The 11540-nt window shown below is 37.9% G+C and overlaps 1 long non-coding RNA gene across 1 annotated transcript; it reads left to right on the top strand.

The window, feature by feature from the left end:
- Positions 1-1699: 1699 nt before the first annotated feature.
- LOC116255448 (uncharacterized) lies at positions 1700-9655 on the top strand. Its single transcript, XR_007573544.1, has 3 exons — positions 1700-1871; positions 3074-3183; positions 9525-9655. It is a non-coding gene; the product is annotated as an uncharacterized LOC116255448 (long non-coding RNA).
- Positions 9656-11540: the final 1885 nt, after the last annotated feature.

The raw sequence follows: 11540 nt of genomic DNA, 5'->3' as shown, positions 1-11540 counted from the left end.
GCAAGTGGTAACCTTTGAGGCCGACACCACAATCGTCGGCTGCCTGAGTAGATTCCATTGCTGGTTAACTCATTAGCATTGTAGAGAGGAGGCGCCATGTATTGTTGTAAGTAGTTGCAGAGTGATGTAATGGCTTTGATAGATGTTAGCGGACTAGTCTGCTACTTGGTGCTGGGCACTAAAGTAGTCGTCAGCTCACCGACACCGAACCCATTCACTCAACTTGCCATTAAGCTTTACTGGTACACGCAATCAACGGGTACTCTTCACGCACATCGTTAATTTCTAATGGGTAGGTGTAGGTCCTCTTCCAAACTGCCACCATCATTGATGAAGCCGGGTATACAATTCCGCCGTCTGTTCTTGATTTTTTTTATACTTCGTGCTGATGTCATCTGTCTTAATAAAACGTGGAGGCCTACCCTCTGTAAAATAAAATTCTTGACAAATTTTTAGTACGATATGACATATATTGCCCTTTATACTTGTTCTAGAATTTAGTGCTCCTCGTTGATATCTACTCTAACTGGAAATTCTAACTCTAAATCGAACAGGGCGGGCCCAATACCGCCCTAGTAGGTGTTCATGCTTTGACTGGAGATTTTGGTGCCGACATAGACGGCAGGTCGTGTTGGTGCGAATCTTTCTCCCAAGCTTTTTCACGAATGATCATTTGAGATGAACTTGATCATGATCTTCACATGGAAACCCGAGCTTTCCTACGCATGTGAATTGATTGATTGTAGTTCTTCATATATGTAGTCATTAGAGGCATTTCCATCAATTTGTTTCAAATTGAAAAAGAAAAAATGAATTGTACTACATATTTGAATTTTTAAATCTCACTTACTTAGCCTTTCAAAAATACACTTAAAAGGAAAAGACTTAATCACATCAGTACAAGGCACTCACAAATGGTTGAGACATGTCATGCGTATTTATTGTTCAGGCAAACAAGAGTTCAATTTACTTCGCTTAAAAGCTTTAGGTAGCGTTTGGGCAATTCCTTGACAAAATGATTTTTTAGAAAACTTGGTTTTGTAAAAATGATTGTTTAAATGAGTTTTAAAAACATAGCTTTTATGTTTTGATGGGTAGACAAAAACAAAAAAAGGTTTTGTGTGCAAGAAGGGCCTTGGTTCTAAAGTAAAACTCCATACCATCTTCTACCCGAAGCCCCGTAGGCTTTAAAAACAGTCTATTAAAGATAAAAACCAAGGCCCTTTTGTTTAGTTTGGGTAGGAAAGGAAATTGATACTTAGGGATGTCAATATATTTGATTTGATGAGATATTCGATCCAACCATTTCAAAAAAATCGGGGTACCAAAAAAAAAATTAATACCTGACTAAGAAATCAGATCCAATTTGGATTTAAAAAACAACTGATCGGATCTAGATTTGGATTCGTATATAGATATTTCATAAATATCCGATCAAGTATAAATAATTATCCGTTGGCATTTCCATTGGGTGTGAATCTGATTTTGACATTCACATTCGAATATTTATAACTTTGCCCCGAACACCGCCGACCTGGACGGTGAGTCTCCTTGTCACGCCCACAAGTTTTCAAAAAGGCAGTTTATGAAATTTTAAAACTAAAGTGTGTTTTTGAAACACTACATAATATTTAGGTCGATTTTGAAATTTTGGTGAGGGGAGGTTTATCGAGCCCTACCCGCCTCTTTCCTTCTTCTTTTCTAAAATTCAGGAGCATGGACAAACTTTCTGCCCGTTGGGGCATAATTTCTGTTTTTCGTCCTTGTCCGTGGAGAAGCCGTCTTCCTCCTCTTGCAGAAGCTCTCCGCATGCAGCTGCCCATTCTCGTATCGCACGTCTGCATCAACTCCTCTTCCACGTCTCTGTCGAGGTGAGGCGCAGGCTTGCCTCTTTCTTTCTCGTTTTATTTCCAAACAGCCTGTGTTTCCCCAAATCGCAGCCCTAGTTGTCGTCTTCGCCTTTTCAAGATAGGGAAGGTTGTTTTAGATCTGCTTTATGTTTGAAAACTTGTTTAATTGGATCATAAGTTTGCAAAAGGACCTGCTTACAGCATGGATGTTATATATGAATATCGGACTTTCATGCGTTGTTGTTCTTCTTTGTTGGTTGCTAAATACTTTTATCTGTTTAGTTATATTTGGGCCTGTCCATTGCCTAGGATTAATGACATTATTGGCTTTTGCTTCAAATTGTATTTGCAAATAATAAAAACTTTACCGTTCCCAAACAATATCTAAGTTTCTCTCTCTCTCTCTCTCTCTGTGTGTGTGTTGTGTGAAGCTTGAGGGTTCGAGGATCTTGTGTATAGCTTCTATGACTTCCTCCCCCTTTTCTGGTCAAAGCTTGTGAATCCTTTTTTAGCCTTCGTCAACTGTAATGTAGAATCTTAAATTGAAACATGTATATCTTGTACTTTGCTCTGTTTTGTGTTCGGCAACTGTTGGTTTCTTTGTTTGAATCAGAGACATCATCCAATTGACACAAAACGGGACAAAAATAAGTATCCAGGAACAACGCAAGAAACACTCTGATAAGAATCCTTCGTTTAGGTGATTTGCATCATAGTGGATGTTTTATTTCTCTGAATTAACATAGCATGCAAACTTATATAGTTCCAAAACCCTATTCTATATAGAACTGCCTCTAATTTTGAGTTAGTTTTGACCATGCTAAATATCTGAGTTTGCGGAGCAAACTTTGCTGCTTTTCCAAAAGCAGTTGAGACATGCCAAAGCCTTCCTTTAAACTTTTGCAATGCAAACCTGCAGGGAGTAGGGGCCTTTCTTGACCATTTTATTGAACAAAAATTGAAGCTATACACAAACATACGAATAGAGCTGAGGTAGAATTACACTCTAGACATACAATGAGTGTACAAAAGCTATACAGCAGTAAACCATCAAACACGTGACCCCAACAGGAGAACTAACACACAGCTCCTCACACCGGAAGAGTAATCTTTTCCAAAGTTTGGAGTGGGATGAGTCTACAAGCCATGTTGAAGATATTAGGGAAGAATTTGAGGCTCATCTTTAGATCTTTCCTATAATTGTGCTTTTCTTGTATTTGCAGTTATGACTTGTGACCTAATTTTGGTGATGGCTGGTCAAATTTGTCGTGGGAAAGGGAAGGCTCAATGAGGCAGCACATTGTTGTAGACAGGCTTTAGCAGTCGCTGTCTGGTATGCATTTTTTTTTCCTTTTCTTCTTCCTTTCCTTCTTCATTGGTGGATTGCACTTGTCTAAGACAGTCTTATTGTCAAAAAAAGTTTCCCCTTAATGCTGCCCCAATTAATTGTCATAGCAAACTTTGGGAATGTGATGAAGGTTCATGGTCCATTACAAGAAGTGAGGTGCTTTGTTCTTTGAAGAGGAAATCTGTTTTCTATAAATTATATAGAATGACAATTGTTTGATTTCTTTGCTAATGTACTTTACATTTTCTTACTATTCTTGCCCTGTGTGCATGAGTGTTGTATCTTCTTCTTGGGTGCAAGCATTTTGTGTTTTGATTTTCTTACATGCGAATATAGTTTTCTGAATTTTGTGTGATTTTTTACTATCTTTGATAGTTTAATTAGGAAACATTGTTTTTGAGAATTTTGTTCTACTTTGTACAGAAACTGGGCAGAATAAAAAAAATACAAAACAAATACCAAAGTTCAAAAAATTCTGAATTCTGGTTTTCTAAAATCCTCTACTTCTGTAGAATAAAAATCCTTAGTTTTGGTATCATCTCTTTACAATATCATGTCTTTTTAACCCAGATTTATGAACCCGTCAGAAATCGAAAAGTCTGCCTTTGTTCTATATCCGAAGTCCGAACACTTTTTTACTTTCGCTTCTGCAGACAACCTTACATCAAAGTCTAACAGTGTCCAATCCTGTTGTTGTCGTTATCATTTCTCTAATGATTTTACAAAAGCCGCTTTATAGGATTGGTTTATCCTAGGGTTTGTTCAAGGAAAGAGAAGAGCTTAACCTAAACCTCTTGCAAACTTTCAATCAGTTGATGACCTATTATTTATACATTTATGAGAACTCGTCACCCTTAAACCACCCTTTTATGTAGAATATCATATTTTTATAGCAGAGTTGGTGAAGTTCATTCTTCTTCCTAGTCTACCCCATTTGTTTTGCATTTGCCCGTCTCTTTAGGGAGTAAAGTTCATTCCTCCTTGTGATATACCATTTGATGTCAAGAACTTTTTTAAAAGTTTTTTTTTTAATTTTCTTTAAAACATTTTAAAAATGGCTTCTCTCACAACGATATGTCTGTGCTTTACTCTTAGTATCTTCTTGAGTAGGAGAAAATTTCAAGTTTTTGTTGTCAATCTATGGAACGGGAAAGCTGAAAATCCTAGATGTGAACAGTAAGGAAACTCCTATGAAGCTGAGAAAGTCAATCCTAGGAAATGCTATTGATTCCGGTGTTCAAACATTTACAAGGATTTAACATGAAATATACTGTGAGAGAAGCCACAATGCTCTGTAAGATCTTGGCAGGTAGCAAAGTGAGGGTTGAGAGATGGGCTCGGGGCTTGTGTAGTTGTTCCTCTAAGTCAGTAATCATGAGTACCGGGTAGGCATAAAGCTGATTTATGTCTATTTCGCGAAGATAATGACTTACGAACCTTTGGCTCGTCGAAAACTCGTAAGGTGAAGCGGGTTGGACACGTGACAAAGCTACACATAACTACCAAGCGGTGGAGCTTCGTAGTAGCCTTTGAGGTGGTGAGGTATTCCCTCAAAGGTGAAGGTCGGCCTGAAAAAAAAAAAATCAAAGGAAAAGAAATCAAAAGGCAAAAAGCTGAATGCAAAAGAAAGAAAAAGAAAAAAAGAAAAAAACAAAAACAAAAGGTGCCTGCAAGAGATGAAAGACATGAAGGCTAAACTTGCAGGAATTGAATGTGGCAATCTTTCGTAGATGTGTGATTTTGGGGTCAATATCTGCTCCTTTATTACCTAAGACGTCGAGGATGATTCCTTTATGTTCAGATTTCGAAAATTGAAAGATGTCCCTTCTAGAGGTTCGGCAACATTGATGCGAAATGAATCCTAATGCTTGTATGGTAGTATGGGTAAATGAATGACATATTGTTTGCACAACACGAGCACTCAAGCTTATGAGTTAAATTGATAATTTTGAACTATTTCAAATAAAAACTTGACATCTCTTGTTATGTTTCGAGGTTTTTTAGGCATAAGAGGAACTAACCAATCCCTTTGGTCTTGAAAGGTGTTTGCCATTTCATTAACAAATACTAGTCCCTTTCATGGAATAGATGAAGTCATGGATAGTCCTCAAACCTAGTCCACTTATGCTGAATGTGACAATTGTCCTTCTTTTCCTCTGTCTTGGGAGAGGCAGATCATTTGGAAACCTGACCCATTATTGCACCTTAATTGAGTCTCCTCAACCCGTTGAAATGCCTTCAAACTGCATTTCAATGACATAACCCAAACTTAGGGTTGAGGCTGTCATGGAAGGTCTCTTATCTGTTTTCAAAAGAACCGGTCAATTTTGAACTGTGACATTTTTGAAAAGTTATATCCTTTGAAGTTGCATGAGTTTTGTTCTTGGCTTCATCTAATATTTGTCTTGGCTTGAAATACATGGTTTTGCAAAATGGGGTGGAATTATTCTTCATCATCATCAACTACCCACCCATGCCTTGCTTCGACAGCTGGGTCCTTCATAGATTTGGACCAGCTTATTATTCAGTTCTTCCTTGTTTCTTCTTGTGTCATGTTAGTCGAGAGTTATGGATATTTTAACTAGTTGTGTTTGTTTATCCATAAATCAGGACATGTCCTGCATTGGGTGTACAAAGCTATACAGCAGTAACCATCAAACACGTGACCCCACAGGGACTAACACAGCTCCTCACACCGGAAATAATCTTTCCAAAGTTTGGAGTGGGATGTTACATCATCAATTTTGAGTCTACAAGCCATGTTGAAGATATTAGGGAAGAATTTGAGGCTCATCTTTAGATCTTTCCTATAATTGTGCTTTTCTTGTATTTGCAGTTATGACTTGTGACGTAATTTTGGTGATGGGCATGGCTGGTCAAATTTGTCGTGGGAAAGGGAAGGCTCAATGAGGCAGCACATTGTTGTAGACAGGCTTTAGCAGTCGTTGTCTGGTATGCATTTTTTTTTCCTTTCTTCTTCCTTTCCTTCTTCATTGGTGGATTGCACTTGTCTAAGACAGTCTTATTGTCAAAAAAAGTTTCCCCTTAATGCAGCCCAATTAATTGTCATAGCAACCTTTGGGAATGTGATGAAGGTTCATGGTCCATTACAAGAAGTGAGGTGCTTTGTTCTTTGAAGAGAAATCTGTTTTCTATAAATTCTATAGAATGACAATTGTTTGATTTCTTTGCTAATGTACTTTACATTTTCTTATTATTCTTGCCCTGTGTGCTTGGTGTTGTATCTTCTTCTTGGGTGCAAGCATTTTGTGTTTTGATCTTCTTACATGTGAATATAGTTTCTGAATTTTGTGGGATTTTTTACTATCTTTGATAGTTTAATTAGGAAACATTGTTTTTGAGAATTTTGTTCTACTTTGTACAGAAACTGGGCAGAATAAAAAAAATACAAAACAATACCAAGTTCAAAAAATTCTGATTCTGGTTTTCTAAAATCCTCTACTTCTGTAGAATAAAAAATCCTTGGTTTTGGTATCATCTCTTTACAATATCATGTCTTTTTAACCCAGATTTATGAACGCGTCAGAAATCGAAAAGTCTGCCTTTGTTCTATATCCGAAGTCCGAACACTTTTTTTACTTTCGCTTCTGCAGACAACCTTACATCAAAGTCTAACAGTGTCCAATGCTGTTGTTGTCGTTATCATTTCTCTAATGATTTTACAAAAGCCGCTTTATAGGATTGGTTTATCCTAGGGTTTGTTCAAGGAAAGAGAGAGCTTAACCTAAACCTCTTGCAAAACTTTCAATCAGTTGATGACCTATTATTTATACATTTATGGAACTCGTCACCCTTAAACCACCCTTTTATGTAGAATATCATATTTTTATAGCAGAGTTGGTGAAGTTCATTCTTCTTCCTAGTCTACCCCATTTGTTTTGCATTTGCCTGTCTCTTTAGGGAGTAAAGTTCATTCCTCCTTGTGATATACCATTTGATGTCAAGAACTTTTTTAAAGTTTTTTTTTTAATTTTCTTTAAAAACATTTTAAAAATGGCTTCTCTCACAACGATATGTCTGTGCTTTACTCTTAGTATCTTTTTGAGTAGGAGAAATTTCAAGTTTTTGTTGTCAATCTATGGAACGGGAAAGCTAAAAATCCTAGATGTGAACAGTAAGGAAAACTCCTATGAAGCTGAGAAAGTCAATCCTAGGAAATGCTATTGATTCCGGTGTTCAAACATTTACAAGGATTTAACATGAAATATACTGTGAGAGAAGCCACAATGCTCTGTAAGATCTTGGCAGGTAGCAAAATGAGGGTTGTGAGATGGGCTCGGGGCTTGGTGTAGTTGTTCCTCTAAGTCAGTAATCACGAGTACCGGGTAGGCATAAAGCTGATTTATGTCTATTTCGCGAAGATATTGACTTACGAACCTTTGGTCTCGAGAAACTCGTAAGGTGAAAGCGGGTTGGACACGTGACAAAGCTACACATAACTACCAAAGCGGTGGAGCTTCGTTAGTAGCCTTTGAGGTGGTGAGGTATTCCCTCAAAGTGAAGGTCGGCCTGGAAAAAAAAAATCAAAGGAAAAGAATCAAAAAGGCAAAAAGCTGAATGCAAAAGAAAGAAAAAGAAAAAAGAAAAAAACAAAAACAAAAGGTGCCTGCCAAGAGATGAAGACAGAGATGAAAGACATGAAGGCTAAACTTGCAGGAATTGAATGTGGCAATCTTTCGTAGATGTGTGATTTGGGGTCAATATCTGCTCCTTTTTTTTATTACCTAAGACGTCGAGGATGATTCCTTTATGTTCACATTTAGAAAATTGAAAGATGTCCCTTCTAGAGGTTCGACAACATTGATGCGAAATGAATCCTAATGCCTGTATGGTAGTATGGTAAATGAATGACATATTGTTTGCACAACACGAGCACTCAAGCTTATGAGTTAAATTGATAATTTTGAACTATTTCAAAATAAAAACTTGACATCTCTTGTTATGTTTCGAGGTTTTTTAGGCATAAGAGGAACTAATCAATTCCCTTTGGTCTTGAAAGGTGTTTGCCATTTCATTAACAAACTACTAGTCCCTTTCATGGAATAGATGAAGTCATGGAATAGTCCTCAAACCTAGTCCACTTATGCTGAATGTGACAAATTGTCCTTCTTTTCCTCTGTCTTGGGAGAGGCAGATCATTTGGAAACCTGACCCATTATTGCACCTTAATTGAGTCTCCTCAACCCGTTGAAATGCCTTCAAACTGCATTTCAATGACATAACCCAAACTTAGGGTTGAGGCTGTCATGGAAGGTCTCTTATCTGTTTTCAAAAGAACGGTCAATTTTGAACTGTGACATTTTTGAAAAGTTATATCCTTTGAAGTTGCATGAGTTTTGTTCTTGGCTTCATCTAATATTTGTCTTGGCTTGAAATACATGGTTTTGCAAAATGGGGTGGAATTATTCTTCATCATCATCAACTACCCACCCATGCCTTTGCTTCGACAGCTGGGTCCTTCATAGATTTGGACCAGCTTATTATTCAGTTCTTCCTTGTTTCTTCTTGTGTCATGTTAGTCGAGAGTTATGGATATTTTAACTAGTATGTGTTTGTTTATCCATAAATCAGGACAATGTCCTGCATTGGGGAAAAATTATGATATTATTGAATCTTTTCTCATTGATGCTATTTATGTTGTGTCACTCATTTAAGGCTGGCTGTTCGGCCTGCTCCCCGTCGATTGAGGCTATTGCTTTTAATCTAGTTCTTCCCCTTTCCATAACCGAGATGTTTTTCCTACATTGGAGGAGAAGAAGGTGGGCTGAGGTTGGACCAAAACTATATCAGAATGTAGGTTCTTTAGGCGTGAAAATGACACAACTAATGCTTATTTCAGAATGTCTTGGAAAGCTTGTTTTTAGATTTGTTATTGGTCTTGAATTTTTTTATGTTCTTAACCAAATGTCGTTGCTGCTGGTAAGGCCCATGATCATGAACTGGAAGGTGAACAGTGATACTTTTTTTTCCAGGACTTTCCTAACACTTGATATGGCAAGCATTTTATGCAGCGGTTGGGCACTATTGCATGAATTCGTGAACTTGATCCTAACATTATGAGTTTTCCTGAACTTGGTTGCTTGCCCATGCCTGGTGTGATTGGCGAACCAAGAGCCTCTAATGCCATTCACCATTCAACGACAACTTTTCTACAAAAAGCAAAATACTTTATACAACCAAAGGAGGTTGTTGAGTTGGTTGAAGGCATCCTCAGGAATGTGTTGTTGATGTACTGAACATGAAATAATGTCTTTTCTTTTTATGTTTGTTGTGGTTTAATGCATAATGTTTGTTGTGGTTGAAAGCATATGTTGCCAGCAACCAAAACTGGTTTGATATCGGCATTTCCAATGGGTTAAACACTTGCTAGAAGATAGAGTCTATACATAGGATTGGGTTGCAACTCATTACCAAGAGATTGGAGTAACTTCGGATCGATGAAGGCCGAGAGGTATGCGTCAAAGGTACAAAAGTTACAGCAGTAACTGCTGTTGTATATACATACAGAAGCAACTAGGCCTTTAAGGTAGTTTGTGAATTAATCTTCATGTACATTTCTCACAGAGCAAAGTTTGCTGGCCTAACACTCACCATGGGATAGATGTTGATTGGAGAAAAAAGAGGGGATATACTAGTCTTGATCATACACCCAACATACAGTAATTGAAAGCAGAACTTATTATGACCATTTCCCTGGTTGGATGGAAGGCACAAGGTATGTTTGCACACTGATACTTAGACACCAATTAAAAAACTGAGTCGACTTAAAACCAGCTGATGGAGGTTGAGAGTTCGATTCTGCGATAGTCTTTTGGCATAATCTGGTAGCTTTAATTTAATTTACATCCAAATTTCACTTACATCTAAGAGATGAATGTTAGCCCATATTTGAAAAAGGAACCACAAACCGGCCCCTGTCCTTGGGCACACTGCTTATTTGGAAGTTGGTGAATCCAATCCTTTTTCTTCTTGCTTTGTACAGAGGTTCGAATGTGTGGCTTCTGAAGCACTCATCGCACATTCAACCATGCATGCGCACACCGATGTGGTGAATAAGATGATTAATTAGCAAAGGTAAGTAACAAGTACATAATAGTCGTCATCAGGGAGAGATGCTATCCAAATTCATATAGTTTAATATGCCTCAATGGATTTAAATCCCAATTGACTAGGTATTCTTCCATGTCCTTCTGGTGTGAAGCATCATGATCACAAAGCGATTCCATGATGCTAAGAATGGGAATTAAGTTGGAGGAAGCTGCCCCCAGCCTTGCTCCCTAAGTATTCCAAGTATGTCAAGGCAGCATAGCAGTTGCTTGGTGAGGTTGTGAATATTAGAAATGCTTTGAGATCTGAGACCAACAAGAGCCAAAGCTTTCGGACATCCGGTTCCAAGGAGATGGATACAGGAACAAATGCTTCTGTAAGACCACGTTAGGTTTTTGAGAGCAGACAAAAAATCTTACAAGTCATGTAAGTGGGTTTTGCAAGGAGAAAAGTTCAAAGCTCAGAATCTACTATCATCTGATCGGCTCATTTGGATGCAGAAGTATTATAAGGAGAAGGGTTCCTTGATATTTGAGCTCTAAATCTACTCTAAGCTCATGACCAGCTCATTTGGATGTGGAAGTGGGTTTTGCAAAGGAAAGGGTCCTAAACTGTGGTGGAACAAGAAGTGCTGGATTAAACTGTTCTGCACGCGTATATTTTCTATGTTCACCTATGTCCCTCCAAAAATAAAATATCCCTCTCTATGCATATATTTTTTAGAGCGATATTTTATTTTTGGAGGGGCATAGTCCAAAATTTATTGTTCCGCCACTGCCACTGTATAAATGTATTTCTCTTGCTTGGAGGTCACCGTTCGTTTCCTCTGTTTGCATCTTTACATTTTTGGGGTTTTGTCTCAGTGATTTAATTGCCCGTTTGCTGCTATTATTAAAAGTTTTGCGGAGCATGTGCATGTTGTTAAGTCTGTACGCATCAATGTAAAGGGATCGGGTCTGGATCGGGTCTGTTCAGACCCGATCCACTTCGTTTTTATGTCTTCACGTCTAAGTGGTGGCACCTCTTGTAATTACTTCATGTTTTATTCCTCTTTTTGTTGAAACCTAATTAGGTTTATGTTTTAATAATAGAGATCAAGCATAGTGTGGCTGCATTGGCCGCCGGTTCTCTTACCTTCATTGCCTTCTCTATTCTCTATTCTCCATCCTCCTTATTTTCAGACGGAGAGACGTGATTCGGTGATGTTTTAGTGAAGATTCTCACATGGTATCAGAGCCAGGTTACATCGTCCTCCGGTGAGTGATTTCTTCTTG

The sequence above is a fragment of the Nymphaea colorata genome, chromosome 6, assembly GCF_008831285.2.
Source record: "Nymphaea colorata isolate Beijing-Zhang1983 chromosome 6, ASM883128v2, whole genome shotgun sequence".
In the NCBI taxonomy this organism is placed as follows: domain Eukaryota; kingdom Viridiplantae; phylum Streptophyta; class Magnoliopsida; order Nymphaeales; family Nymphaeaceae; genus Nymphaea; species Nymphaea colorata.
Note: the sequence above shows the minus strand (reverse complement) of the source record. Positions and strands in the feature narration are given on the sequence as shown.